This window comes from Hylobates moloch, unplaced genomic scaffold (assembly GCF_009828535.3).
Source record: "Hylobates moloch isolate HMO894 unplaced genomic scaffold, HMol_V3 SCAFFOLD_1, whole genome shotgun sequence".
NCBI lineage: Eukaryota > Metazoa > Chordata > Mammalia > Primates > Hylobatidae > Hylobates > Hylobates moloch.
In genome coordinates this window covers 71,901,910-71,929,175 of record NW_026652276.1, presented here as the reverse complement: position 1 = coordinate 71,929,175, position 27,266 = coordinate 71,901,910, and the positions used below count along the sequence as shown (strand labels likewise).

The window sequence follows — 27,266 nt, the reverse complement described above, 5'->3', positions numbered from 1 at the left end:
CACTTCACGCCATTCTCCTGCCTCAGCCTCCCGCGTAGCTGGGACTACAGGCGCCCGCCACCTCGCCCGGCTAATTTTTTGTATTTTTAGTAGACACGGGGTTTCACCGTGTTAGCCAGGATGGTCTCGATCTCCTGACCTCGTGATCTGCCCGCCTCGGCCTCCCAAAGTGCTGGGATTACAGGCGTGAGCCACCGCGCCCGGCCTGGTACTGAAATTTTATATAGTCTGGGGAGCAGCAAGTTATTGTATTCAGGAAGTCCACATTCTAATTAGTCTGTAAATCCCGGGCAAACTAAAAGTTATGGATTGAATATAATTACTCAGTATGTTTGCAGAGCGTATCACCGTAGAAACAACTATTCATATAAAGCAGTAGAAGTATAATTCTTGGTTGTGTAACTAGTTTTGTGGAAAAACTATGACTAGCAAAGAACTGGAGAATCAGGATCATCAAATGTAAAGATTTGCATTCTGTAAACAATATGCTTTGTTTGCATGAGACTATTTCAAGCAATTTGAGCACAGTGGGGCACTACTAGTTACAACCCAATACTCAGTCCTTTGATTTTTAAAAATGCAATTATGAAGTATATTATAAACAAAATATAATTATTATATCATGAATAAAATATAATTATATTTCAAACACCCAGAAGAGAGGGAAAATACCAAAAACCACCCACATAATAGGTTTTAACATTTTACCATATTTGCTTCAAGTCTTGTTAAACTGAAATTCTGTTGAAACCCCCACCATTCCTCTATCTCAATTCTATCCTTCTTCTCTTATCTCCATAGTAATCGCTATCCTGAATTTTCATTGTATTCCCTACCATATTTTTATATTTTTACTAAATGTGTAGGCAGAAGCCAATTTATCCTGAAGCAAAGGAATACTGGGCCTCTGGGCCAGTCACTCCTACCACTTCTTGTTAAATTGAAACAACCCAGAAGTTGTTTAAATTGTTAAATTGACAACCCAGAAGTTGTCAGGGCCATTGTCAGGGAAGCAGCCACAGCCACAGGCTAGAAACCTGGAGCACCACCACAGCCCGGGGAGCAGTGCTAGGTCTGCAGTGGGTGGTCTTGGAGCCATTGGCACTACCTCCAGAACCTCCCAGCTCCCAAGGAAAACCTGCTCTTGGTGGATCCCCCAGTGCCTCTGATGACCATACATTATCCTGTGTGAACTGATGACCATACATTATCCTGTGTGAACTGATGACCATACATTATCCTGTGTGAACTGATGACCATACATTATCCTGTGTGAAGGATCTGCTCCTTGTTCAGGGGCCATAGCCCAGGCTGCTCTGGGAATCCTGCCCAGATAGGTCAAATAGCTACTCTGCTATCCAAGAACACAAGTTACAGAGTTGTGATGCTTAAAGACTCTTTTCTAAAGTGCCATTTTTCTTCCTTAAATTTGTTGATCAACCATGCTAGAGAAAAAAAGGCATTGTCTTTTTACTCTTTACAGAAAAATTTATTACCATATTAGAGTTAAAAAGAATGCAGCTAATAAATACAAGAAAAACAATATTATCAAGGTATGTCTGATAGTAATCATAAAGATATGTCTAATTGTAATATCACATTGTTTTTCTGGACTTTATTATTTAGAGTATTTGCCAGCTTTTGCAAATTTATAACTTAGTATGATTTTTTTCTTATTCAAACTTGATATTCAATTTTGTACCTAATTTTATATTTATAATTTTATATTCCTTTTCTTAAAAGCAAGTGCTCAGGCCAGGCACAGTGGCTTATGCCTGTAATCCCAATGCTTTAGGAGGCCGAGGTGGGCAGATTGCCCAAGGTCAGGAGTTCAAGACCAGCCTGGCCAACATGGCAAAAGCCCGTCCCTACTAAAAATACAAAAATTAGCTGGGTGTGGTGGCACATGCCTGTAATCCCAGGTACTCGGGAGGCTGAGGCAGGAGAATTGCTTGAACCTGGGAGGCGGGGGTTGCAGTGAGCTGAGATCGCACCACTGCACTCCAGCCAGGGTGACAGAGCGAGATCCGTCTCAAAAACAAAAACAAAACAAAACAAAAAAACCACTCCTCAAGTTGTATAAGCTTCAGGTCCCACCAAACCTTATATATGTGTGTGTGTGTGTGTGTGTGTGTGTGTGTGTGTGTGTGTGTGTGTGTGTGTGTGTGTGTGTGTGTGTGTGTGTGTGTGTGTGTGTGTGTGTGTATGAAAGCATAAATAGTATATGTTTTTAAACTTTGTATAAATGCAGAATATATTTATCACTGCAGGGTTTTATTTTTCCTTGAAATGTTTCCAATATTTATCACGTTGATACATATAGAACTCTCATTAATTTCATGACTAAAACATAATATTCTCTTTTTTATTGCCATTTTGGTTGTTCATGATTTCTCGCTATTAGAAATGACGCTGTGATGGGTGTTCTTGTATATATCTCTTCATGTAGAAGCACAAGAAAATTTCTGGGTATATATCTCCCTAGGAAGGAATTGCTAAGCACATCTACCATTCAGAATATTGCCAACTTGCTCTCCAAACATGTAGTACAAATTTGCACTCATACCAACAGACTGATGAACCTTCCTTTTCTCCATATTCTCACCAACTCTTTGAATTTCCAGATTAAAAAAATAAATTTCAGAGTCAGAAACACAAATGACATATCACTTTCATTGCTTGTCTCTGATTAATAATAAAGATAGTCACTTTCTCATGTGCTACTTTTTGGTGAACTATGTATTCATGTCCTTTGTCTATTTTTCATTTTTTCGTAAGAATTATTTCTATATTGTGGCTATTAATTATTTGCAGATTATATGCATTGCACATATATTCTTCTAGCCTGTGCCTTGCCTTCTGTATGTATATGTAGCATTCTTTATTGAACAGATGATTTTAACAGTTTTATTAATTTCTTTTTTTAATGGCTTATGTGCCTTAAGAAGTCTTTCCTCCGAAAACTTATAGATATATTAAGCCTTATATCTTTTTAAAGTTTTAATCTTTTTTTCACACATAGGTAATCATTCCACCTCAAATTTATTTTTATATATGATACATGGGATGAACTTAATTTTCTTTTTTCTATATGGATAATAGGTCCAGCTCCATTTATTGGATAGTGCATCCTTTCCCATTAGATCTTGCTCAACCTTCACATTTTTAGCTAAACAACCTAACCTCTGATTTATTATAAAAGCTAATATTTACTGTATATACAATAATAACATCACGCTTTTGATGATGATGGTGTATGTTAATAAGCTATCTTCTCAGGCAAGATTTTTTTTATGGCAAGTTTACCAAAGCTGTAAAAAAATGTGCAATGGAAAGGAGACAAAAGATGTGTGTCATTATTAACTGGTAAAAACACCCCCAAAAGTTGAGGATCACCTTAATGTAATGTGGGATATACACCAAGATTGGACAGGCCAACAGTTGCAAGGCAGCCTATTGATTTATAAATTACCTTCTATCCACTTTTGGGGAAGAAAAAAATAAATATCTGCAAGGGCAAAGATTCTTTCATGCAACATAACTTTATGAAGAAGTAGTTTTAGGACTGTAATCAGATTAAAGTTCATGATGGCTACAGACTCACTACCAGTAGGTCTGTAGAATTCCCAGGAAGCAAAGGGTTAGGAGCTTCTGGGGTTTGATGTCATTCAGAGAAGCAAATGAAGTTAGTGTAACAAGTGTTGCTTCCCTACTGCTACTCTGGCAAGAAAACAGGACAATAAAGGCTTTGGGGCAAATATGCGTGGGGTGGAGTCAAGCTTTAGTGGAGCAGCACTGTTTGCAGGGAAGATGACCTCACCGCCCTCCTCTTCAGTTCTGGTACCATTTTTGGGTGAGCTGAATCCAACCACACATCCCTGGTGAGGGGTGCTCTAAACGGCTGCCAAGACGGCCCCTCCAGTGGGCAGCACTGATTGACAGGTGCTCAGCAAGGCCTTTTTCTCCTCCAAAGCAGGAAGAAATCCCGTTTCCTTCAGTGGCTTGCTTTTTCTTCCACCTTCCTTTCCCCCACTTTGCCGCCCTACCCTTCCTCTACTTCTTTCTTCCTCTCAACTTTTTATTAAAAAAAGAAAAAAATCCCAGCAGGAGTTGTTGCTCCTAGTTCCCCTGGAAAAGCGAAATAAGTACTCAGCAACAGGCATTAAATATTCAGGCCTTTTGTTAAGAAAAAAAATTGTCATTGTGGCTTTTCCTTCTTGAGGCCCAGGGGAGAGAAACAATGGGATTTTCTCTTTCCCTCTTCCACAGAATTCCCTCCTGAGCTTATTCTCTGGAGGTCAACAGATCCTTTTCAGCCACAGCTCACTTCAAAGGGTATAAAAGCAGTAGCTTGGCTAGGAGACACAACCCCTTTGCCACAAAAACTAGCCTTGGACTCTCCGGCTGCTCCTGACAGCTCCCCCTGCCCTGGAGTGCTGCCATACTGCAGAGTCTGCCCACCACACCGCCCGACACCCCGCACCCCCCGACTGCATCCCCTCCACCCCCTCCCCCTTGACTGAGCTCTGCTGATTATTTGAGTATATTTATGTGTGTAACTATCCCTTGTCTCCCTTACCAGACTGATAGATTTTTTAGAGCAGGGATAAAGTCTAGCTCAATATAATCCACATCTGATCGCTACCTAGGGTTGATCACAGGGAAAGTGCTCAGGGAGAGATCTCTGCCTGCCTCACCTGCTGACATGAGGCAGAGGCTCTCAGCGGTTGGGTCCTTTCTCTCTCAGCCTTGCCTGCAGGCCTCGAAGAACATGGCATCTTTTCTAAATCTGCCTCCACCGTTCCCTTGGCCACATCAAAATCTCTAGAAGAAATGGGAATGACAGGTCAAGGCTAGGAGCATAGTTTTTTTTGAATTTTTATTTTACTCAGGGACACTGGTCTGTATTCATATATAAACCCAAGCCTTTGCTCTGAGGGCTCCACTTCTATAACAATTGCATTTCTCTGTGGAAAAATTAAGATGGATACTAGGATTGTCTATGCATAGTAAATAACAACAACAAATATTTCTTGAGCACTTTATTCTGTGCATGCAACTGGGTTAAGTGTTTTTCACACAACATTGTATTTAATCCTGACAATATCTTTTTAAGTAGGCTAGTATCTAAAAGTATCTAGTATCTAAAAGATACTCTTCCTTGATGAGCAAACAGTTTGAGAGAAGTTTAGCTCCTTGCCCAAGGTCACACAGCTGGCAAATAGTACGTTGCGACTTCACACTCAGGTCTCATGGTAAGGAAAAAATATTCTCCAACTTGAAGATGTGATTTTCCATATGTAACAGTAAACTTAAAAAAAATTAAACCTCAGAAAGCAAGCTAACTTACAAAAGACCTTTTTTGTTTTCAAGATAACCTGGCAAAGAGCTGTATATTTCTCCTCTCCTGTCTCTGTCTTGCTTTCTTTCCTTCTGTCTATGGTTACATTTACACAATGCCAAACTAGTGGATCAAAACAAAAATAGAGTGACGCCCAGATGTAGAGAATGTCTTATGTGCGTGCCACCAGGCTTCTGGCTAATTAAATGAATCTGAATTTTTTATTTGATTTTAAACTTTTCATCCAGGATTGTGGTCCCCCTGTGGGGCTCTAATTCTGTGGTGTATCTCCCTCCAACAAACTTGGAAAACATTATAAAATTGAAGAGGGTGAGGTGTGGGTATTTATATCAAAGCTATGGATAAAGTTTTTAAATTTTTTTTTCTTTTTAAGAGTAAAACAGGGTCTGTACACCCATCACCATTTTTATAAAGTATTTATTTACCAATTAGTCCACACTGTGAACTGGTTGATTTAATGATCTCTCATATGAGTTATGCATAACTTTTATTAATTGAGCCTGTGGAGATGAAGGGCAGATATAAATTAATGTGGAAAATGTATCACTTGTCATTCCTTTAAGGAAATACATTTCTCTTCAACTATCTTTGCTGTTTGTGTTTTTTCCCCCATTAAGTGTTTCTTGGATTTTAGGTAAAGAATTGCATAAGTGCCAGAGAATACTCATAGGGATTAGGTGTTGGATTGGACCTTTCGCACTTGTTAACATGATTAGTAAGACCTTTTATTGATCTGTAACTTGATTCTTAATAGTTACATTAATTCAAAGGGAGAAGGCAATAAGCTTAAGTTAAAAGGCAACTTACAATTTCCAACATTGCCATCAGCCACGCAAGCTGCTAATGAGTTATTTTTAGGCTGTCTGCCTTTGATTCTAACCCATAGGAGAAAAATTGAAATAAGTTTTCAGTAGACAGTAGGTAGTTACTCTAGAAATCTGGGATGCTTTTAAGAAGTCAGCTTAACTGAGAACCTTTCCACCTTTGTGTTCTCAGCTTGTGAAATGCAGGTTCATGCTACTGACTGTTACTCCTCTCATGCAGCAGTTCTCGACCTTGGCTATACGTTGAAATCACCAGAGGAGCTTTAAAGAATATTGATCTGCTGGAGTCCCACCTCCAGAGATTGTGATGTAATTGTTCTGGGATGTGGCCTGGCCATTGGGATTATTTTAAAGTTCCCCAGATGACTCTAATGTGCAGCCAAGGTTGAAAATTACTGCTCTAGAGGCATGCACAAAAAGGAAACCTGATAAATACGTCTTTCACATAAATTCCAGCATGTCCTCAGGTTTCTACCAGCCTAAATAATGCATCCCAGGTGAGTAATGTAGTACTCATAGTAATTCTTTGTGTCCTGAGCCAAGAAGAGTCTCAGGAGTCACTTGAGCATGTCTTTATTTTATGGAGCTGGGGAGGACCCAAAAAAGTATCAGTTCTTATACCCAACTCCCCTCTGAAAGCTTCAGACAGAAAAGAAAAGCAACATGGATGTGCTGCCTGCTCACCTCCACCTCCTGCCTGCATTGTAGAGCCTTGAGCTCTTGCAGAACCATCCTCAATTTTTCACACCTTTTTGTGGTTTTTTTCAGAAGTGGACACACTAGGCACAGGTACTCTCTTGGCCTGGCCCTCTTGTGAGATTTGTGAGATGATCAGCTAGCATTAGGGGTACCATTTGTGGGCAGTACAACAGTCCAAGTGATCAGGACACCTATAGCTCTGGCCTTACCAGCAACAGGCTCTGAACAAGCAATAAGCAAGGAAATCGAGTCACAGTTCTTAGAGTTGGAAATCACTTCAAGAAATCACACAGTGGCCAGGCATGGTGGCTCACGCCTGTAATCCCAGCACTTTGGGAGGCCGAGGCGGGTGGATCACTTGAGGCCAGGAGTTCGAGACTGACCTGGCTAACATGGCAAAACCCTGTCTCTACTAAAAACATTAAGATAAAAGTTAGCAGGGCATGGTGGCGTGTGCCTGTAGTCCCAGCTACTTGGGAGGCTGAGGCAGGAGAGGGGGAGGTTGCATTCCAGCCTGGGCCACAGAGGAGACTTTGTCTCAAAAAAAAAAAAAAAAAAAAAAAAAGAAAAAGAAATCACACAGTGTTTGTTCAGGGAAAGAAGGTTTTATTGTCCTCAGTTAGGAAAGCAGCACCCTTGGCAGAGTGAATTTACTAAGCAGTAGAGTGAAAACTGGAAACTAGAATGCAGATCGTTTTCTAGTAAACACTATGTTATAATCCAAAAGTGTATCTCTAGATTGCTTTGTGTTTGGGCTTTGACTTTGTGGGATGTAGCCATTTGTTTTGGTTGCCTTTACTCTGTGACCTAAAGTTCACAGGCCCAGTCATTTTGCAGTTCCTCTGCACTAGACTCGACAGAAACACAAGGCTGAGAGCAGTAATTTTCACAGCAGCCTGGACCTTACCAACATGATTTATGTGTTTTTACTTGGAGAATATACTTTAATGCTGAGATTTTTCTGATTATCTTTTTGTGTGCACTCGCTCACCACATGGGCTCTTAATTTAGAAAATATTTAGCAATTACATGTGGAACTGATACTTTACATAAAAGCAAAAATGGTGCCTGTTATGTATGTTACTAAAAATTTTGACGTCTTTTGTTTTTCTGGCAACAGAGATACATGACCCAAAGAAATGGCTCATTATTTTTCATTTTCTGTGAGATGAAAAGTTGTTAATTTAAAAGTGGATCTGCCCCTGGAATAAAGGTCCCATGGTAGAAGTTTTCATTTTAGTGGTCCTGAAGCCCTTGCCAGGCATCAGAGATACTGCTGTGTACTCATAAATTTTAATTACTGATGGCTGGGAGCCAAATCTAAATTTGATTTGAACTAAGTCTAAAATTTTGTGAAATTAATTTTGATGTCAAAATCAGATACCTTGGCAGCCTTTTAGAACATAATTCTTCCAGAACTTCTACTTTGACAATTGATTATCCAAATATTTAAGAGTTTGTATAAACAACACTCAACTAAAAGCTTTGGAGCTCAATTCGTATGGATTTTCTTCTTTTAATGAATGAATATGTTGGTTTTCTCTCTTGCCAAGTCTACCCAATGCCAACAAAGCAAGAGTTTCAGCATTTTTGCTGAAGGGTCACTTTGTGATAAGAGAAAAATTACATAAACATCTGTGCTACCAGTTGTGTAAAAGTATAGCACATATACTTACGTATATTACGTAATTTTAGATAATGATAATACTGACTTATGTATTTACTATACTGTACTTTTTATTATTATGCCTTCTACTTATAAAACAATGTGTGCTGTAAAACAGTATGCCATGTTATGTCAGCAGCAGCCTCATATATCTTGTGTTTACCACATCTCTTGATTGCGTCATTTTCTCTTGTGCTTGATTTAATCTCATGTTGTTTTGTTCATTATGGCCCCTAAGTGTACAAAACTCACGGCTAATGTTGCCAGTAAGAGGCCACATTGAGTGACTGACCTCGAAACAAAAGTGATTAAGAACCACTTAATTACAAAGGTAGAAAGTCAGTGATGGTTATTGCTCACCAGTCAGGTATGTCCCATTCCACCATAGCTATGATCTTGAAGAACAAGAGCAAAGTGATGGAAGTTGTTAAGGGATCGGCTTTATTGAAAATAATGAGACTCACAAAAATGCAAGAAGGGTCTATATCACGTACAGAGAAACTTTCAATGACCTGCACTGATGGCCAATCACAGAAGCACATTCTTCTCAGTACCATAATGATCACAGCCCAGGCAGAAGGTTTGTTTGCAGTGTAAAAGAAAGGCCAGACCTCACTACAGTGTTGAATTTACTGTTAGCTCTGGATGATTTAAACAATTCAAGACTTGTTATTCACTACATAATGCAAAAGGGAGCACTGAATCTGTGAGTGCTGATGTGAAAGCAGCTGAAGAATTTTTGGAAACTCTAGATAAACTGATTATGGAGGAAAATTACTTGTCAGAGCAAATTTTCAATATGGATGAAACCTCCCTATTCTAGAAATAGATTTCTTTTTTATTATTATTATTATACTTTAAGTTTTAGGGTACATGTGCACAATGTGCAGGTTTGTTACATATGTATCCATGTGCCATATTGGTGTGCTGCACCCATTAACTCGTCATTTAGCATTAGGTATATCTCCTAATGCTGTCCCTCCCCCCTCCCCCCACCCCACAACAGTCCCCGGAGTGTGATGTTCCCCTTCCTGTGTCTGTGTGTTCTCATTGTTCAATTCCCACCTATGAGTGAGAACATGCGGTGTTTGGTTTTTTATCCTTGCGATGGTTTACTGAGAATGATGGTTTCCAGCTTCATCCATGTCCCTACAAAGGACATGAACTCATCATTTTTTATGGCTGCATAGTATTCCATGGTGTATATGTGCCACATTCTCTTAATCCACTCTATCGTTGTTGGACATTCGGGTTGTCTCCAAGTCTTTGCTATTGTGAATAGTGCCACAATAAACATACGTGTGCATGTGTCTTTATAGCAGCATGATTTATAGTCCTTTGGGTATATACCCAGTAATGGGATGGCTGGGTCAAATGGTATTTCTAGTTCTAGATCCCTGAGGAATCGCCACACTGACTTCCACAATGGTTGAACTAGTTTACAGTCCCACCAACAGTGTAAAAGTGTTCCTATTTCTCCACATCCTCTCCAGCACCTGTTGTTTCCTGACTTTTTAATGATGGCCATTCTAACTGGTGTGAGATGGTATCTTATTGTGGTTTTGATTTGCATTTCTCTGATGGCCAGTGATGATGAGCATTTTTTCATGTGTTTTTTGGCTGCATAAATGTCTTCTTTTGAGAAGTGTCTGTTCATGTCCTCTGCCCACTTTTTGATGGGGTTGTTTGTTTTTTTCTTGTAAATTTGTTTGAGTTCATTGTAGATTCTGGATATTAGCCCTTTGGCAGATGAGTAGGTTGCAAAAATTTTCTCCCATTTTGTAGGTTGCCTGTTCACTCTGATGGTAGTTTCTTTTGCTGTGCAGAAGCTCTTTAGTTTAATTAGATCCCATTTGTCTATTTTGGCTTTTGTTGCCATTGCTTTCGATGTTTTCGACATGAAGTCCTTGCCCAAGCCTATGTCCTGAATGCTATTGCCTAGGTTTTCTTCTAGGGTTTTTATGGTTTTAGGTCTAACATGTAAGTCTTTAATCCATCTTGAATTAATTTTTGTATAAGGTGTAAGGAAGGGATCCAGTTTCAGCTTTCTACATATGGCTAGCCAGTTTTCCCAGCACCATTTATTAAATAGGGAATCCTTTCCCCATTGCTTGTTTTTGTCAGGTTTGTCAAAGATCAGATAGTTGTACATATGTGGCATTATTTCTGAGGGCTCGGTTCTGTTCCATTGATCTATGTCTCTGTTTTGGTACCAGTACCATGCTGTTTTGGTTACTGTAGCCTTGTAGTATGGTTTGAAGTCAGGTAGCGTGATGCCTCCAGCTTTGTTCTTTTGGCTTAGGATTGACTTGGCGATGCGGGCTCTTTTTTGGTTCCATATGAACTTTAAAGTAGTTTTTTCCAATTCTGTGAAGAAAGTCATTGGTAGCTTGATGGGGATGGCATTGAATCTATAAATTACCTTGGGCAGTATGGCCATTTTCACGATATTGATTCTTCCAACCCATGAGCATGGAATGTTCTTCCATTTGTTTGTATCCTCTTTTATTTCATTGAGCAGTGGTTTGTAGTTCTCCTTGAAGAGGTCCTTCACATCCCTTGTAAGTTGGATCCCTAGGCATTTTATTCTCTTTGAAGCAATTGTGAATGGGAGTTCACTCATGATTTGGCTCTCTGTTTGTCTCTTATTGGTGTACAAGAATGCTTGTGATTTTTGTACACTGATTTTGTATCCTGAGACTTTGCTGAAGTTGCTTATTAGCTTAAGGAGATTTTGGGCTGAGACAATGGGGTTTTCTAGATATACAGTCATGTCATCTGCAAACAGTTTGACTTCCTCTTTTCCTAATTGAATACCCTTTATTTCCTTCTCCTGCCTGATGGCCCTGGACAGAATTTCCAACACTATGTTGAATAGGAGCGGTGAGAGAGGGCATCCCTGTCTTGTGCCAGTTTTCAAAGGGAATGCTTCCAGTTTTTGCCCATTCAGTATGATATTGGCTGTGGGTTTGTCGTAGATAGCTCTTATTATTTTGAGATACGTCCCATCAATACCTAATTTATTGAGAGTTTTTAGCATGAAGGGTTGTTGAATTTTGTCAAACGCCTTTTCTGCATCTATTGAGATAATGATGTGGTTTTTGTCTTTGGTTCTGTTTATATGCTAGATTATGTTTATTGATTTGCGTATGTTGAACCAGCCTCGCATCCCAGGGATGAAGCCCACTTGATCATGGTGGATAAGCTTTTAGATGTGCTGCTGGATTCGGTTTGCCAGTATTTTATTGAGGATTTTTGCATCAATGTTCTTCAAGGATATTGGTCTGAAATTCTCTTTTTTGGTTGTGTCTCTGCCAGGCTTTGGTATCAGGATGATGCTGGCCTCATAAAATGTGTTAGGGAGGGTTCCCTCTTTTTCTATCGATTGGAATAATTTCAGAAGGAATGGTACCAGTTCCTCCTTGTACCTCTGGTAGAATTCGGCTGTGAATCCATCAGGTCCTGGACTCTTTTTGGTTGGTAAGCTATTGATTATTGCCACAATTTCAGAACCTGTTATTGGTCTATTGAGAGATTCAACTTCTTCCTGGTTTAGTCTTGGGAGGGTGTATTTGTCGAGGAATTTATCCATTTCTTCTAGATTTTCTAGTTTATTTGCATAGAGGTGTTTGTAGTATTCTCTGATGGTAGATTGTATTTCTGTGGGATCGGTGGTGATATCCCCTTTATCATTTTTTATTGCATCTATTTGATTCTTCTCTCTTTTCTTCTTTATTAGTCTTGCTAGCGGTATATCAATTTTGTTGATCTTTAAATGGACTTATACATATGGACTCCAAGTCAATGTCAGGTTTCAAGGCTTTTAAGAATAGGATAACAGTCTTGGTTGGGGGGAATGTTGAAGGCTACAAATTAAAACCCTTTGTGACCTGCCACTATGAGAACCCCAGGGCCTTCAAGCATGTCAATAAACACACACAAGCCAGGCTTGGTAACTCACTTCTGTAATCCTAGCCCTTTGGGAGGCCGAGGAGGGTGGATCCCTTCAGGCCAAGAACTTCAGGACAGCCTGGGCAACATAGTGAGACTTCATCTCTATACAAAAAAATTAGCCAGGTGTGGTGGCACATTCCTGTAGTCCTAGCTACTCAGGAGTCTGAGGCAGGAGGATTTCTTAAGCCCAGGATTTTGAGGTTGTCGTAAGCAATGATCTTGCCATTGCACTCCAGCCTGGGTGACAGAGCAAGACCCTGGCTCAAAAAAAGGGAGAGGGCACACAGTGCCAGTGTACTACAGGAGCAATAAGAAATCATGGTTGACTCAACTCCTCTTCCAGGATGCCCTCCTGAATTGCCATGCCAGTGAAATGAAGTACTGTTTGGAGAATACCTTCCAAGATTTTGCATATTGTTGATAATGCTCCCACACAGTCTTCTTTTATTGACAATCTTTATCCCAACATCAAAGTGGCATTTCTCATTCCAAATATCACCTCTTACCCAAACAATGGATCAAGGAGTTATAGCAGCTTTTAAGGTCTACTGCCTGAAGAGGACATTTGTTCAGGCTATTGCTGCAGCTGAGGAAGACACTGAGAAAACACTGATGCAATTCTGGAAGGATTATAACATCTATAACTGCATCAGAATCCTTGCTTGGGCATGGGGTAATGTCACCAAAGAATCTGTGAATCTCATCTAGAAGATGACACTCAAGAGGTTCATCCATGATTGTAAATAATTTGCCAACGTTGCAAAAATCAACAAGGCTGTGGTTGAGATGGCCAACAACTTTAACCTGGGTGTGAATAAGAATGAGATTTGGAGCTTCCAGAAGTGATTACTGAGGAATTAACTAAAAATTAGTTATTGGAACTGGAACAAGAACATGTAGCTGAAGAAGAGGCAAGAGAAAAGGAAACTACAGGAGAAGATGTAAAAAAGAAGAACCCCCAAGAAAATTCAGGGTTTAGCAGAAGTTTTGCAGACATCAACAAGCTCCTTAAAAAGTTTGATATCATGGACCCCAACACTGAAAGGTTTTCAGTAACACAGAGGATGTTCATGGTGTATTATCTGCTTACGAGAAAACCTATAATGAAAAAAAGAAACGAACCAAGTAAACTACTATAGACATATTTCTGAAAAGAGTGACACCACCTCCTCAAGAATAGCCTCAGGCAGGTCCTTTAGGAGGTGTTTCAGAAGGCATTGTTATCATAGGAGATGACAAATCCGTGCATATTCTTGCCTCCGAAGACCTTCCAGTGGGACAAGATATGGAGGTAGAAGACAGTGATATTGATGATCCTGATCTTGTGTAATCCTAGGTTAATGTATATGTTTTTGTCTTAGTTTTTAACAAAAAAAAGTTTTAAAAGTAAAATAACATTTTTTAATAGAAAAAAGCTTATAAAATAAAGATATAAAGAAAATGTTTTTGTACAGCTGCACAATGTGTTTATGTTTTGAGCTAAGGGTTATTATGAGTCAAAACATTTAGAAAATTTAAGTTTATAAGGTTAAAAAGTTACAGTAAGCTAAGGTTAATTTATTATTGAAAAAAGAAAAAATTTTAAATTTAGTGTAGTCTAAGTGTACAGTGTTTATAAACTCTGGCAATGTACAGTAATGTCCTTCGCATTCACTCACCACTTACACACTGACTCACCCTGTGCAACTTGCAGTCCTGTAAGTATCATTTATGTCAAGTGCCCTCTACAGATGTACCATTTTTTATCTTTCATATCATATTTTTACTGCACCTTTTCTACGTTTAGATACACAAATACCATCGTATTGTAATGTAGTAGGCTGTACCGTCTAGGTTTGTGTAAGTACTCCACGAAGTTTACACAATAACAAAATCACCTAACAACACATTTCTGAGAACATTATCCCCATCATGAAGTGATATATGCCTGTATATACGTGATATCGGAAGTTACTTTCCAGGACAAAAGTCTTGTTACAGTTACTTTCTGAAAACAGAACCAAAAGGGATAGGAGAGTAAATGTTTTCTATAGGTAAAAGGACAAAGATTTTTTTAAATGAGGGGTTTCTTTCTCAAAAGTTCTATCTTAACTTTTCTCCTTATAGTACAAGAGTAGACACCTAAGGTGGTTGGAAGAAATGGAAATACTCCTTCATATTTTGGTTTTACATCCAGTGAAATTTCTCATTATATCCCCACCCCACCCTCACACCCCTACATTAACATATTTTTTTAAGTTACCTATAATGAGGGAGCCAGAACCCACCAAATGTACCTCTCCTCACACCAGCTGAGGCTACTTTCTTCAAACATTTCCCTGCCCATTACCAGAAGTAGTATACTATATATGATTGATTGACTTTTTTTTTTTTTTGCCTCAAAACTCTCTGACTCTACAAAATTCAGTTACCTGAAAGATCTTCCTTTTTGTATTTTCCTGCATGGAACTAAGCTAAGAAAAATCTGGCTGAATTTGGAGAAGAAAAAGTGGTCTGCTGCAGAGAAATCCAAAAGGGGAGAGTCGATGGTGGGGTGCTACACTTGGACACCAGATTTAGAATTACCTGGACCATGGGTCATAGTATTCACAGTGGCTTCTCTCCCTCAGGCTCTCTAGGGTGCTGCAGGGAGAAAGGTTTGGCCGCGATACTCTACACTCACAGTCTCTCAGATTTTGGCTTTGCAGTGGGACCTTAGAGTCAATTACCTTGAGAGAATATGTCTCAATATCCAGAGGCCACAGACTCCTGCTAAAATGGGCTGGAGAAGAAAAAGGACATAATAGCAGATTTGCTCTCAACGTTTAGAAGTGAACATTATCAAAGTGGGCCTTTGGATGCTTAATTACTTCTCTCTCCAAACTTGGAGCTTTATTTTTTCCAATTGCCTCATGTGTAGGTCATTTTTTCTTTAGGAAAATCTATTGACATAATTATTAATTTAGGTTTTTGATTGCTCTCCTTTGAGCATCAGCGGATTCGTGTGGACTTAAGAGATTCTACGGTATCAATATGTGTCTGCAATTTCAGACCTTCACAAAGACTCATCTCATTTCCAGGAGGCCTAAAACTCTTGGGTATCTGTATTAAAGGTTCATAGACCCTCTAGTATTTCTCCTGATCATGCTAAATGAGTTCAAACTACTTTCTCTGAGATCAAAAATTAAAAATCAAAGAGATGTCAGGGTTGTAAACCACACCTTTTCGCATTCAATGGACAAAAGAGATTTTCTGTGAAAATGTGAGGTTAATGACAAAGAGGTTAGTGACAGCAAAGGGTGGCTAACACAGTCATCAGTTGGCAGGTCTAGTGTGGAAAGAGAGGGTGCAGCAGAGCAGGACAAAGACTATTTTTGTGTATGTGTGGAATTTTCTGTGGAAAATTCTCCCACAGATTTTCAGCCCTGCAATCATAGAACTTTAGAATTAAAAAGGATTTTAGTGATCATCTATTCCAACCCTCTTGTTTCAGGGGTGAGGAACTAAAGCCCAGAGCATGTGATTGGCCCAAGGCCACTACATTTCCTGGTTAACTTTCTTAATGTCTCTTCCCCCATACTTCTGCCAAAAGAATAATGTATTTACAGAATGCACCAGTATTACATATTGAGCTTAAAAACACATTAAGCTTGGTAGTAGAAATCTAGAACCAGCTGCAAATGTTTACTTCCAGAAGTTCAACCATTTTGCAATAAACGTGCAGTTGCTTCTCAACTCAAGGCAGTATATTCCATTATTAAACACGTACTCCATACCAAGCATTATCTTATACACGTTATCTTATTCAATTCCCACAATAATTCTGTTGAAGTTGATTTTTTAATTCCCACCTACAATGTGGAAAGTGAGGTATGAAGAGGTTAAATCATTTGCCCAAAATCCCATACCCAGTGCTGGGATTCCAACCAGATCTACCTGAGCCAAAGCCCTCACCATAACCATATCACTAAAATTGTTCTCGTATGTGCCATTCTGTTGATAGAGGTGCTTTTTGAGGATGTTTTGGGTGTGGCAGGGTAGAAATATCCTTAAAAAGCTTTATATTATTGTGAAATTGGTGGTAAAGGGCCAACCTGGCAATGCTAATGAGGCTGTCCTTCAAAGACATAGGATTCAAGTGAAAGTTTCTCTTTAATAAGACCATTCCCTACACCCTGGGTGAAGAGGAAAGAGAACCAAAGATTTGCAGAATTTTGGGGCAAGAAGAGAGATTAGAAAGCCTCCCCAAACACCTCAATAAACCCCTGCAAAAACCACAGCTTAGAGAAATTAAGAGCCTTGCCACCATTTCTAGGTTAAAACAAAATGAGTGAATGAATTGGCAGGCAAAGAGAAAATAAGGCAATTGACATTTATTGAGCACTTACTGTGTACCAGGCCCTCCCTGGGTGCTGTTTGAATTTCCTTTCCTTTCATCTGTCTCCTTCACTGACCATAAGGTTCATGAGGGCAGGGCAGGGATCATGTCCATTCTGTTTAGTGAAGTATCCTTGGTGCCCATCACATGGCCATGGTAGATGCTCAATAAATATTTCTGACTGTTGGAACACATTAATGAATGAATCACTCACCAGTTCCAAGGAGTCTTACCATCTCTTACATCTCTTTCTCTCTATCCATATAAATAATCTATAGATACATATAGATATCTATATAGATATATAGACAGATATATCTTTATCTGTTTTATGAGATAGATATATATAGATATCTAGATATCTAGATCTATATATAGATATATATCTATAGATAGAGATTATATACCTAAATAGATAGATAGATGGATACATAGATACATAGATCTCTAGATAAATCTATTTACATCTCTTTCTATACATAGATCTATCTGTCTATAGTGAGAGGAGGAGATAGATTTCTAGAAAGAGAGAGAGAGAGAGTGAGCCAGCCTTGCTCTGTTGCCCAAGGTGGAGTCTAGTGGAACGATCATAGATCACTGCAACCTCAAATTCCTGAACTCAAGCGATCCTCTCACCTCAGCATCCCAAGTGACTGGGACTACCTGAGCTTGCCACCACACTTGGCTAATTTTTTAAAATTATTTTATGTAGGGACAAGGTCTCACTATGTTGCCCAGGCTGGTCTTGAACTCCTGGGCTCACGCAATCCTCCCACCTTGGCTTTCCAAAGTGCTGGGGTTGCAGGCATGAGCCACCATGCCTGGCCCCATCTGCATTTTATAAATAAGAAAACCAAGGTGCAGTGACCCAAAACAACTTACCCAGGTTCATAGGGTTTACCTAAGTCAGTTAATTGCAAGGTGCATAGCCCCGTGTATACACCAGCACAAAAAAGCTACATCACCAAGCTGATAAGCAGATGTGAATATCAGCTAACACTGGCTCTCTCCTGCCTCTTAGCAAGAGCTGGAGAACAAAGACCCAAGTGAGATCTCTTAGTCCTAAGATGTTGTTATTATCACAATACATACTGGGATCTACTTATAATATGCTGTGAGACATCATAAGTAATTAAAAGAGAACTGCATATCTTAAAATAAATGAGCTCTATACACTTGAACGTGATGCAGCCTTGGCCTTACACTGTTTTGTTTCCACCTCTCTCTGATGTGCACATTAGTAGTCATTAGTCAGGAGCATCTGCAAGATTTTCCTATATCATGAAACATCCAAACATTTTTCCTAGAGAATCTATGTTATTTCTTGGGGCTCGCTGATACTGTACATTCTGATATTCATAAAGACACTGTCACCAACTGTTAGTGGTGTCAGCCCAGCATTCCTCCTCCTCCACTTTGATCATGTTACCTTTCTTCCTTCGGAAAATTATACCCTAACATACACACTGTTTGTGGTTCTGATGGGGCTGTCAGGCATATTACACTAAACCGTGGCCAGAACTTTGGGTATGTGACCCAAGCTCATCTATCCAAATCAACTATCTCCCTGATCACTGTAACTGGTCCAGAGTAGGACAAATGCCTCAAGTTAGGCCTCTCTGAGACTTTATATATGGCTACCTCTTGATCTCCAAATCCCATCCTCCTGCCCTATCATTTCTACCACCACTGCCATGGCCAAGTAGAGGAAGGCTGTATGAAGTTAAAAAAAAAAAAGTATTGTCAGTGCATGGCGAAGCTGCGGAGAAGAGAGTGGAGATGAGAGATGAGGAGAGGAGACTCTAGGCTTACAGGGGACAGCAGGAGAGAGAAGATACAGGTTACATGATTTTAGTCCCTGGAGTACCTGAAGCCAGCTCTTCTAGTAAGCCAGTGTTTCCTATGTTGGGTAAACACATTTGCAGTGGTTTCTGTTATTTGCGACTAACAGACATCTAACAAATTTTCTAATAGCAAATAGGAATTTTACCACAGGTTTCAAGGGAGAGAGGAACATGATGGCTAACTTTGTGCTGCTAATTCATTGCCAGCCTGAACATCCTACCCAGTAGCAGATGTGTTGAGGTAAACTGTGCCTCAACTAAGACTTACCCTTTGTGTGCAAATCCCAATCCCATCTATATTTCAGTCGCCACCTCCTCCTTGCAGCCTTTCCTACCTTGCTTTTCTCTGGTTGTTCCAGTCTGCCCAATGAGTATGCACTCTCCCAGCACACACACACACCCTTGTTGCTGTCACCTTCCTCTCTACTTTCCTGAAGGCAGCAACTACCAGGTACAGGAGGTAATCATTAAATCCTCATTAGCTGCTCTTGACCCAGCCGAATTTGTGGTGTAAAGAGGATCTGAGGACAGTGTAGTGCCCCAGGCTTCTGAGAAAGAATCTGTGCAGGAGAGGGACATAGACATGGGCTCTGGAGCCTGATGATCACATCTGGCTCTGATATTGAGCCATGGGATCTCAGGCAAGTAAGTTACTTACCCTCCCCAAACCTAAGTTTTGATTTCTGTAAAATAGGAACAGTAACCATCATTTTGCAGGGTTGTGGTGAGGAGTAAAGATAGTACATGCCAATCATACCAGGTAGGGGGTGTTTCAAAAATGATAGTTCTTGCACTACTGCCTTAACTAAAGACGGCCAGATCATTGATGGGAATCTTGTGGGCACTGGAGACTTGAGTTGTCTGGTGCAGCCTTAGATGAGGAAGACTGAATTACAAGGTAGAAGCCATTATTAGCCTTATGTCTCTGCTGCATCTTAATTTTGCCCCTCTTCTCCTTGTTTACTGTTATTCTCTAAGTGCTTGTTTTTGTTTTTGTTTTATGAGACAGAATCTCACTCTGTTACTCAGGCTGGAGTGCAGAGGCATGAACATGGCTCACTGCAGGCTTGAACCCCCAGATTCAAGCAATCCTCCCACTTCAGCCTCCTGAGTAGCTGGAACCAGGCACACGCACCACCACGACTGGCTAATTTTTGTATTTTTTGTAGAGATGGGGTCTTGTCATGTTGCCCAGGCTAGTCTTGAACTCCTGGGCTCAAGCAGTCCTCCTGCCTTGGCCTCCCAAGGTGCTGGGATTATAGGTGTGAGCCACCATGCTTGGCTTCTGAGTGCTTTAAGGGTATTCCCAGCTATCCAAGTTCCCCCAGCTCCAAAGAGCATGCTATCTGTGCCTTCGTAGGCTTCCCTTCTCACTGTTATTCCAACCAACCTTTCTCCTTGCTCAGCCAGCCTAATTAATGAATGAGGCTTCTGTGGTTGCAGTTGCTAAGGAATCCACCCTCCCAAATGTAGTTGCATCTTAGTGAGGACCTTTTACAGTCAAAATACCTGAATCCAGGTGTTTCCAACATTTTCACCATCTATTACACCTTTTATTATTCTCTCTCTTGTTGATGCTGTATTTTGAAATGGATGTCTTCTCCCAAGGGTAGGATTTGTTTAATAAAATTAACTTTCCCACTTCATTAGTTATAGGAATGGTTGCCATTAGGGCTTAACCCAAGAGCATGATACAATCAATGTTACCACACAGAGTAAGTTAATTTCTGGCCAAAAGGAAAAAAAAAATTGAAGTACTAATTAGCCTGTTTGTGATTCTGGCTGGGTTTGTTGTAATACTGCAAAGAATTCAAGTCCCATCACAACCTTTCTGAGGGGCACCCCTACCTGAACTCCCCCAAAAGCTGTCACTTCAGGTAGAGGCCCTGGAGAGGACTGGACCATGAGCCCCTTACCTGGTAGGTGGTCCTTCTTTGACTGTTACCATTTCCAGCCCCTCTGCTTTCTCCTCACCAGAGCTGGCTTTTACCTGAGTTTATCTGGGCCTCAGAGTACAACGTAAATCGTGCAGAACGATGTTTCTAACTGTTCCACGTACCTACGCCTTACCACACATTCATAATTGGACTTGATTTGGCCATGAAATTCCTTAATTCTGACTACATGTTTTTTCCCACCCATAAGGTTTATAGGGGGAAGAACAACTCATTTAAATAGCATCTCTTCCTCTGTTCTTTTTCCACCTTCTGCCCCCAAACCACCACTACCCTACAAACCTCCTGCTGCCCCTCAGGGCCTAGAGAAGGCCCTTTAAGGGGATAAGAAATGGTGCATTTTGTAAAAAGCAACCTCCAAGCTGAATTAGGTGAAAGAAGCCATTGTTTTTAACACACATAGTCACCAGCCACAGGCCTGTAAAATAGGCTTAGATTCCTTCAGAAAAGGAGTCTCTTTGAGCAGCCTAGCCCCTTCTAACTAGGTGTACTATCTTCACCTCTTCTTGACCCTCATGAAGTTGGTTTTCTGTCTACGCATTTTTCTGCTTAGGCAGGAAAATATGGCTGGGGTGGGGAATCTCCATTTCAAGAGTGTAGTGCCAGAATTCTGGGCTGTCCAACATTTACCTTGCCCTACTCTCAGCATCCCTGTCTTCTTTGGGAAATCTCACTGTCTAGGTGAGAAATAGGCTCCATGTTGTCTCTCTCCCACTACAGACCACCATGGAACAAACCCTTGAAAGAGGCCCTGCCTCGAGAGCAGCCTGGCCAACCTCGGGTCTACTAAAATACAAACAAAATTAGCTGAGCATGGTGGCACACCTGTAATCCCAGCTACTCAGGAGGCTGAAGCAGGAGAATCGCTTGAGCCTGGGAGGCAGTTGCAGTGAGCCGAGATTGTGCCACTGCACTCCAGCTTGGGCAACAGAGGGAGACTCTGTCTCAAAAGAAAAAAAAAAAAAAAAGAAGAAGCCCTGCCAAGCCGGTGCTCCTCCCAGCCTCTTCAGCCAACCCATCAAGGAGATGTGGAGGTTGGAGAACAATAGCAGCAAGGCCTGTTTCTATTGCCTGGCCCTCCAGGGTACCCCTGGATCCTGCCTATTGTCCATGCTGGGTTCTCAACCCTCCCATCAATTCTATGAGTCCCTGACTTCCTTCCAATGAATCTCCTTTTTGCATAAGATGGTCTCAATTGTTCCCACCCTGTCTAGTGGTTAGGGAAAAAAAAAGAAAAGACGGTCTCAGTTTCTGATGACTGCAATCATGAACCCTAAATGATTGTGGTATTATCCTCAAGGTGGATGAATCTTCTGGACAAGTAGATATAATAATATCTATTATTAGTGCCTCTGTTGCCAACATTTCTGGCTCTGTGTTCTGCTGTTTATTGCTCACTTAACTAAACAGCTTCACATTCTAATACAATGAATTGGAATAAGATGGCTAGAGAAAGATCAGGACAATATCAGAGCAGGGAACAAACAATTCTAAAAGAGTCTAGTTGTGCAACCTATTTCTCAACATAGCACCTAAACATCATAATTATAGCATTTGGGGACAGCTAAAATGATTGATTTTCCAGAAAATATCTGTTGTTTAATTACAGGATCATGTGGGTCTTTTGGCAACCAACAGATGCCAAAACAGACTTTACGCACCATCTTGAGAAACTTGTGATTTGCTTAGTGTGCTTTTAATTTAAAGCATATGGTTTCACATTCAACTGCAGTGTCCAAAATGAAGACATTAGCAATGAATCACTCTATTGGAGAAAACGCAGTGCTCCCAGACCAGGTCTTTTGGTCTGTGTATTCAAATGGTTCTGTTTAGAGGCATAAACACAAAGCAGCTCTGCCTGCTTCAGCCGGCTGTTCCTGGGATTCATGAGACATCAAAGGGCCTCACGAACGAATTCCCCTGCAATGCACAGTGCTTGGCACCATGGCCTGCCTCCATCTGAATAAACAGAGTGCAGTTTGGTCACTGGAAACTAGGATTAGAATGATTAGAAGGCTGAAAAGATCATTTATTTTGTGGCAACTTTTCCTTTTTGAATCTCTCAGCCTTCCAGCTTAGTCTGACACTTCATGGCCCTTGGGGAATCCAACTATCCTATGTGGAAATTCAGAACTGCAGCCTTTATACTAAGAACCACGCTATGGCTACAGGCCGCAGATCTGAGTCCATTGAGACCACATGTGATCTACCTGCTGGTGAGGGATGGCAGTAAGGACACAGAGTGTAGTTGTAAGGATGTGGGCTCTGGACTTACATGGCCCAAATTTGTATCAACAAGCCATTTCCTAGTTATGTGAACTTGGGTTAAGGGGTCCTGGGCTTCAGTTTCAGAATCTATAAAATGGTAATAACAGTACAAATCTTTCAGAGTTGTTACGGGACTTAAAGGAAATTACCCATGTCCAGAGCTAAGCTAAGAATCTAGCACCTAGTAAGCTATAAAACTATAGTTAACCATTATTGTAATTATAATTACAATTATTATTAGAAATAGGTCCTGCCTCTTTGCCTCAAGTCCTTTCATGCCTCTGCTTAAATTCAGTGTGCATTTAATGAAGTGCCTACTGCAGGTCAGGCCCAGTGTGTTAGATGCTTTTACATACTTCTCAGAGTGCTGTATGGCTTGAAAAATAGCTTTTGCATTTCTCAGTTCATTTTCTTCAGTGTTTCCACCCATCCTGTCTTCATTTCACCCTACAGGACATTCTCCCTCACTCCTCATTGTGTTCTTAGTCATTCTCTATCTCTGTACCACCCAGTAGTAAGGACTACATCAAGCTAAAGCATAGAGCACTGTTCGTACTGGTACCACCCATTTGACTATACTCCAGGCAGTTACATCAAAGGAGAAGCATTTCAGAAGGCGTATACAATCTGTTCTATTTTCCAAAGAGAGCTGTGGGTAGAAAATCTATTACTCCCAAAGATTATAGTAGCTGTTTACATATTAGGCACAGTAATCTGTTGTCAAATATAGCTATTACAAGTATTTTTTTTCTATTTATTATCGCTTGTTTGTTTTTACTGTTAAAAGGGTTTGTTTTTTTTGTTTTTTTGTTTTTTTTTTTTTGCCTGTAATCCCAGCACTTTGGGAGGCCAAGGCAGGCAGATCATTTGAGATCAGGAGTTCGCAACCAGCCTGGCCAACATGCTGAAACCCATCTCTACTAAAAATACAAAAAATTAGCTGGGCATGGTGGCGGGCGCCTGTAATCCCAGGTACTTGGGAGGCTGAGGCAGGAGAATTGCTTGAACCTGGGAGGTGGAGGTTGCAGTGAGCCGAGATTGTGCCACTGCACTCCAGCCTGGGCGACAGAGTGAAACTCCATCTCAGAAAAACAACAAAAAAAGTTCTTTTTGATGTACTCAGCTCAGTATTTTAGAGTGCTGGCCCTTAGTCTCATGCTTAGAAAAATCTTTCCCACCCTGTGATTAAATTTTCACCCATATTTGCTTTTATCATTTTTCAAATTTTTTAATATTTAGATTTAATACAAATATCCTTAAAATGTTTATCTTTAAACTAGGATTTATCTAGCAAAAATTATTAAATTCATAAGTCAGCCATGATTGTTGATTATTTTCCCTTCCTGGAGATCTTGCCTTGCTTCTTATGGCAGTGATGGCTCTGGGAAGATGCTAATGAAGGAATGCAGAAATGGTCCACTGGATGTAAGCAATAGAGAACTCTGAAGATAAGCCCTTCCTAGTTTTTTGTTGTTGTTTTTTTGTTTTTTTTTGTTTTTTTTAACTCTGCAATTATTAGTTTATTAGTATCATCTAGGACTCAGATGTTCAGTATTCCTCCTGAAATTATATAAACAAATGCAAATGGAAATAATACAAGTCAAAATTATATAACAAAACAGCACTCCATCACAAAAGCATGTAAAATTATAAGAACGCTATTTTAGAATACTGGCACTTTAAGAAAACGATAATCTCAAAACCCACAAAATTGCCAAATTGTTCCCTAAACTGCTAAGCAGATAAACATGACTAATGAACGAGTTTGGGTTTTGTAAAGAAAAATCTTTCGAATAAATTGAATAATTCATACTGAAATGCAAAGTTTAAGTATCTTCCTTCCTCCTATCTACTTGGATTTATAAAGAGGCAAACCATAATAGGGGAAAATATACCCTATTTTAAAAGCTGGCTCAATTAAGTAAAAATACTTTTAATGGAAAGTCTCATTTCCTGAGCAGTCCATATTTAGATAAATGGGAAAAGACATCTATAGCCAGCATTTTCATAGTCTTCACTGAGACTAATGTCAACAAAAAATTTAATTTGGCAGTCTTATAGTCTAAGCTCATGCTTTTGGGGATACATTCTCAGGTCTTCTTTAATGTGGGAACTGTAAAATATCACTGCCATTCCATGGTAATGGGAGTTAAACAATGGAGTCCTCATGTAAAGGATAAAGCATACTTTTCTATTAGTCCTTTAAGGACAGACTTTCAAAATGTTTGCTTCTATTAATCCCATGCTGTGAGTAGATTGATTACTCATCAGTTTGTAAATATAAGTGGGCTATGTGAAATTTCTTAACTGATCAAGATTTCAAATTTTCAGTTATGAATGAAAACTATCTCAACTTAACTTTACCCCCATTGTGATATGCGGGGTGCATAGACAAAAGCATTTTATTAGCTAACTATATGAAAGGATAAACACTGTAATAATTCATGTGATTCAAAATGGGCAAAAGCAAAAGACTAGCTTCCCCTCAAGAAGAAAAATTTCAGACCTATGAAAAGGACAACAATACTAATAAAAAAATTGTATGTACTTAGAAGCATTCAGAATGTCAACAAAACAGCTGCAACTTTTTATTTTGCAATTACAGAGTGGTATTCAGTTAACAGAACAACAATTATTTCACATAAGCTGCATCAGAGACAACTAAAGATGAAAAACTACCATCCCCATATATAACTAATTTGTGCTGTGCACCAACAAAAACCTGCTTTAAATTTCCATGCCAGTTTACAACCCCCATACTGTACCAGGCAAGGTTAGTGGCTATTGAAAATACCACCAGGACAGGGCTATCTAAAGACACATTTGGTAGTGTGTTAACTATACGAAAAAAGACACTGTACAGTGTAAAAACAAATCTTACACAGTTTTTTCTTTAAAAGGAGTGAGTTGTGTACAGGGGGGTTAAATGCTTTCTAGACAAGGAAAAAAACGAGGCTAAAACCAACTTATTCATCATCATCATCTTCATCTTCCTCCTCATCCTCTTCATCTTCCATATCTTCCTCCTCTTCCTTCTTTTTCTTGCTTTTTTCAGCCTTGACAACTCCCTTTTTTGCTGCATCAGGCTTTCCTTTAGCTCGATATGTAGCAGTATCCTTTTCGTATTTTTCTTCAGCTTGGCAGGCTTCTTTTCATAAGGCTGCTTGTCATCTGCAGCAGTATTATTCCACATCTCTCCCAGTTTCTTCGCAACATCACCAATGGACAGGCCAGGATGTTCTCCTTTGATTTTTGGGCGATACTCAGAGCACAACAGGAAAAAGGCTGAAGGAGGCCTCTTGGGTTCATTGGAATCCTCGAACTTCTTTTTTGTCTCCTCTTTAGGAGGGATATAGGTTTTCATTTCTCTTTCATAATGGGCCTTGTCCACCTTTGCCATATCTTCAAATTTTCCTTTCTCTTTAGCAGACATGGCCTTCCACCTCTCTGAGCACTTCTTAGAAAACTCTGAGAAGCTGACTGAGGCGTCTGGGTGCTTCTTCTTACGCTCCTCCCGACAAGTTTGCACAAAAAATGCATATGATGACATTTTGCCTCTCGGCTTCTTAGGGTCGCCTTTGCCCATGTTGAGTTATTTTTCCACAGCGAGGCACAGAGTCGCCCAGTGCCCATCCGGCTCTCACTTGCCCCGGCACTGTCTCTATGGAGCTCAATGTACTGCAGTGGCTGTGAGAATGGGAGCCAGGCACAGCCTCCTCACCCTCTCCACTCTGTAACATTGCCCTTCCTTGTTTTTATATAGTTTAATGATTTGTAGCAATATACTGTAATAGCTTAGCCTTTTAATTTGGGTTTTCTGCTGTACTTGTAACAAAGTTTTGAATACAGAGTGAATCACTGTTAATAGGATTTGTCTTCTCAAGTGTGCTAGGGCAGGAAAAAAAGTTAAATTCACTCTTAGGTCCTTTTTACTTTTCGCTTCTGCTGTTCCCATTCCAGCCAAGGCTTTCCTCACCTCAGTTGGACTATTATAATGTCCTTTTTGATTCTCTTCTTTCCCTCTCTCCTCTAAATTATTCTGCATGCCACTGCCAATTACTATATGTCGTCCTCCTGATCAGAAGCTTCAATGTCTCCCCAGAGCTCATGGGATAAAAGACAGAATCTTTAAGAATGAATTCTCCCAGGCGCAGTGGTTCACACCTGTAGTCCCAGCACTTTGGGAGGCCAAGGCGGGTGGATCACCTGAGGTCGGGAGTTCGAGACCAGCCTGATCAACATGGAGAAACCCTTCTCTACTAAAAATATAAGATTAGCCAGGCATGGTGGTGCATCCGTGTGTAGTCCCAGCTACTCAGGAGGCTGAGGCAGGAGGA

The 27,266-nt window shown here is 40.1% G+C and overlaps 1 protein-coding gene and 1 pseudogene across 1 annotated transcript in view; one reads left to right on the top strand and one right to left on the bottom strand.

The window, feature by feature from the left end:
- Positions 1 to 27,266, top strand: part of MYO3B (myosin IIIB) — a 476,027-nt gene that overhangs the window by 396,394 nt on the left and 52,367 nt on the right. The gene's annotated exons all lie outside the window — the stretch shown is intronic.
- On the bottom strand, positions 25,896 to 26,606 carry LOC116810683 (high mobility group protein B1-like; annotated as a pseudogene).